The 4,531-nt window shown below is 43.9% G+C and overlaps 1 long non-coding RNA gene across 1 annotated transcript in view; it reads left to right on the top strand.

Annotated features, from left to right (window-relative positions):
* The first annotated feature begins 1,880 nt into the window (after window positions 1-1,880).
* The window catches only part of LOC116185729, a 3,792-nt gene continuing 1,141 nt past the window's right edge, over window positions 1,881-4,531 (top strand). Inside the window, exon 1 of the long non-coding RNA XR_004150628.1 lies at window positions 1,881-4,523. This is a non-coding gene — a long non-coding RNA (uncharacterized LOC116185729). The remainder of the gene's footprint in view (window positions 4,524-4,531) is intronic.

Raw genomic sequence — 4,531 nt, 5'->3', positions numbered from 1 at the left:
GAGAGTAAGAGCAGACGCAACGTGATTCTGAAAATAAAACTTTATTGAATTATGAATTATGGATAAGAAATTGTTGTACATAGTACATGTGAAAGTAAGATAAAAAATATAGAATTTTATTGAAAAAATATACATTAATTACAACAAAGTATATTTCGAACTTGAAGTTAAACTTGAAATTCAAGTTCTTTTAAATTAGTTTTTAAATTTAATTTAATCTATTTGTGCTCCAATTAATCGAACTCATATTACATTTTAGATTTTTTTTTCGAAAAAATTCGCTCTCTTTTGAACGAAAATCGAATCAATTCGAGGCAACCTTTACACCAAATTTTTCTATCTTCATCTTTGCTTCACAGAATTATAGAGATGAGCCGGCCAAGACGATCGATAGTTCTTTTCAGAGTAGATGTAAAGTATAGATTTCAATTTCCAGAGGAGACCACGTAACGGGAACACACAAGGCGCGTCAGTCGCAGCTTGGTCCACGGTTTTCTTGCGCGTAGTACACGCCTCTTCTTCCCGTCTCGACATTATTTATACGATGAAAAAGGGTGAACGCACGCCTCAACTTATGCGCATCCGTTACATATTTTACCGCGACCAAAACGGTAAAACCTTTTTTTTCTATCGCGTAAATGATTAATCGATCCAGAAGGATCGGATCCTAAAAATATCGAGTCTCGAGAGAACGTTCTTCGGAGCCGCGAAAAAATTTCTCACTCGTTTATTTCCGACAACGACTTCCTCCACACGAGGAAGCGAACGTTCGTCACTGGATACTTCTTCGAGAGAACGGCGCTTAATTGATAGGAACGCGACGACCTTAATTATACTGCTATTCCTTCTCCTTCGCTTATTTTTAAAACTCTTCGACGGGATATTAAGAAATAGAGAAGATGGGACAAGGAACGTCGAGAAAAATCTTTAAACGAATATACAGAAGAAATAAATCACTTTCTCATGAAATTTGAATGCAGTTTTAAACTTTCATTCTTAATTTCTATAATAAAAAAAAAAAGAAATAAGAATTTAGAAACAATCTAATTTCTTCTAAAAAAAGATACCATGAGAAAAAATCGAATACCTTTTTAATTAATAACAATATGTGCAAATCGCAGTGAACGTATACGTATATAAATATTTGTATAAATTTTTATCGTTTTCGACACTCAAAAAATATTCTCTCCGTCGAATTCCTTCGTCCCAAGACCGCAATATCACATATATACAATATATGTGACAATAATAATTACTTACGTTATAACGTAGTAACGTTTGGAGTAAATAATGAGCACGTGATACGATACATACGATATGTAAACATACAATATGTATATATTTCTTGCGCGAACAATCATCGAGCAACAGTCGAGAGGCACAGCTCGGTATTTCCGCTCGAGCATCGCTCGCGATATATAATTAATCAAAGCCGGTTCGTGCGGTCGATATCGAAAAGGGACGACTCGAACGAAAGGTAGGCGAGCTTGGCAAGCGTATGACGAGAGGGGAGAAAACATCCCTTGGCTGCGATAAACCGAAGCCTTGTTGCGTAGTTCGTAACAACGCCCGGAAGGACAATAAACGGCCGCGTTTACACGTGTACACGCACACCGGGGAAAGCCAACGGTGACTTAAGAACATGGCTGTTTCAGTGGCGCGCGTCTTTCGCTCGAAATCACTTCGTTCCTCGAAGGTATGCGAAATTTTCCTGCCTGCTTCGTATAATTTCACGAATTACCTTTTGTTAACTAATTCCAACGATTCGGAACACGCAATATTTACGATACAGATATTTACGATACGATACTTTATGTAGAAAAATATAACATAAGTAATGTTCGTATTTGCCAAGAAATGAAATAGAAGAATCTTTGAAAATCTCGTCGTTAGAAAAAAAGAGACGCAAAAAGAAGAAAAATCGTAAGATGGAAATAATTCAAGAGGATTTACAATGTTCTCAAGTTTGAAGCGTTCGAAAAGCGTTGGAGGGAAGGGAATTTGCAAGCGATATCCATTCGATCACCATCGATGGGAAAGTTGGCGCATTAATTGAACGAGACACCGATGTCGTTCCCGGACGTTACAAACTTGGCTACGATCGAGAGGGAGCGCCGACGACCGATTATATTCGCAAAACAGCTCGTGCTTGGATTGGCGCGTCGCCGCCGCCGCCGCACAGATGCTTGGCCTCCTTTTACGACTTTGCCACGTAAACGGAAGCGTCCTTAACAGGCATCCGGCGCATGGTCACGGTATTCAGGGCCGTGGATATTTTCCGCGATCGAACGCGTGTTTGGGAACGACACGCGCTTTTACGATCACCGAAGATCGCGTCTTTTAAAGCGTTTTTCCTTCGTGCTGAAAAGTGGGCCCGCCGTTTCCTCTTCACGAAGTACGACGGGGCGCAATGTGTTTCGTTTAACACGAATACGTCGGTGGAGGAGAGGAGATGCTCGTGGATCTTTTTTAAACGGCAGTGTATCCCTCAAACTCCTTCTCCTCCGACCATTTATCCCATCTGTTCACTAAATATTTATCACGGATTAACACGTGTCCCTTGGTTTTGTAGCTGCTCGGGAAGTCATTAAATACGTGAAATTTTTCTTTCCGTTTTTTTCTCAGCGATATTCGGATCAATTTTGCTATGATTCACAGGCATTGCAATCTCATTCTCGTTGTGAATATCGATGAAAAAAGTATTTAGATCGATACACGATGGAAAATAATTTCCTAATAACCGAAACGAGATATACAATACAATGATTGATAGAACCAATCCATCGAATTCAAATATCAGACAAATCAAATTTATCGTTTCGATTGAATCATTGAAAAAGGGAGCCACGTTTATTTTAGATAGAAAGTCTAATCGAGGCCGATTCGATCTCGACGAACGAGATGAGATATTTTGCTTGCTAAGAAAGGTTAACTTCCTCGCTACTTTCGTCTATCGCGAGACACGCGAAAGTTAAACTTACTGGGACATTAGGCTTGGGTCCCGCGTTAAGTATGCCGATACAAAAGGGGTCGGCACTGGCCCTCTCCAAATAAATCTGCCTTCACCAGACCAGTCTTCCTCCCTCCTCCTCCTCCTTCTCCTCGATCGTGCCTCGGCCGTGGAATCGGCCGATGGTAAAATGGTTGAATTGCGACTTCATTAGCCGCGACTTTGCGCTCGCTGTAATTCCGCTGCGTTCCTCTCCTTTCGTCGCTTCGAAGGCAGAGGATGGTCGAGGAGGAGAGGGGGGAGGAAGAGGTGGAAGAATGGATAAACAGGGTAAAAAGGAGGGGTGAGGGAGTCGTTCGCCACCTCCACCTGCGTCGCCATCCACCACCACCACCATTCCGTGTTTCGTGGGCCGAAAAAGCCGAGCGGAGATTCGACAAAAGAATGGACAGGTACGAGCGAAGGAGAGGAGGAGAGAGGATGGAGGAAGCGTACGTACACGCGTGCACCCAGTGTGTCGACGAGGAGGGGGTGAAGGGAGAATGGTTGGAAGGGAAGGGGCAGGAATGAAAAGCGAAGAAAAAAAATGGAACGTTCCGTAGATCGCACGCCATGGGACGACGACTGGCCCCCCTCTCTCTTTCTCTCTCTCTCTTCCCCCCCTCTCTTCATTCTCTTTGTCCCTCTTATCTTTTCTGCCTCTCCGTGTTTGTCTCTCCCCTGCCCTCGCCGCCTCCCTTCGCCCTCTTCCTTCTCCTTCCTTCACGGCTTCATCCTGTACAGTGCGTGGCGCAAACGCGCGATGATGGTGTCGCGGAACCGCGAACCGCAGACTTCTTGCGACCGCGTTCTCCAACGCCTCTAACTTCGCTCCTCCCGGGGATCTCGTCGAAGATGGTCTTCAAATTAAACTCCTTCTTGTTGAAGAATATCGATCGGGTCTTTGTTTCGGCAATTACGGCCGAGCTGAAACTGGAATACGTTATTACTTGGAATACCTGCATATACTTATACATTATAAAGAAACTTGAAAATTCGAAGGAAAAATTCCCTCGAATATATTATGCAAGATTTATGCAGATATATCGTTTAAGCGAGTTAAAACTGGCGCATCAAGAGTTCATTATTTACTCGAGAGAACCTCGCGACGCATCGAAAAGAGGAAAACGGAGGAAGTCTGGAGGAGGACGAAAAAGGAAGGAAGGAAGGAAGGAAGAAAGGAAGGAGAAAGGAGCGGTGGTGGCAGGAAGAAGGAGGCAAAGGGACGGGGGTAAAAGGAGCGGCAAAGGAGAGAGACGCAGAGAAAGAGAGAGAGAGAAAGAGCAGTTTCATCTCTGCCAAGTTTTCGTGGCGGATAATGGCGAGAATACAATGCACCGACGCGAATTCCAGAAGTTGCGCCGAATGCGGGGCGCCTTTTGATTATCTCGACTGTACCTGGGCTCCTCCGGAGTTTGTATCGAAGAGGAGCGGGGAGGAGGTGCTCGGATGGACTCGCATCAGGCGAGAAGAGGACGAGAGAGGACGACGGGTGGCGAGGTGAACGCGAGAATGCTCGATCTCTGTAGGAAACGTAGGATG

This window comes from Apis dorsata, unplaced genomic scaffold (genome assembly GCF_000469605.1).
Source record: "Apis dorsata unplaced genomic scaffold, Apis dorsata 1.3 scaffold_264, whole genome shotgun sequence".
NCBI classification, from domain to species: Eukaryota; Metazoa; Arthropoda; class Insecta; order Hymenoptera; family Apidae; genus Apis; species Apis dorsata.
Note: the sequence above shows the minus strand (reverse complement) of the source record. Positions and strands in the feature narration are given on the sequence as shown.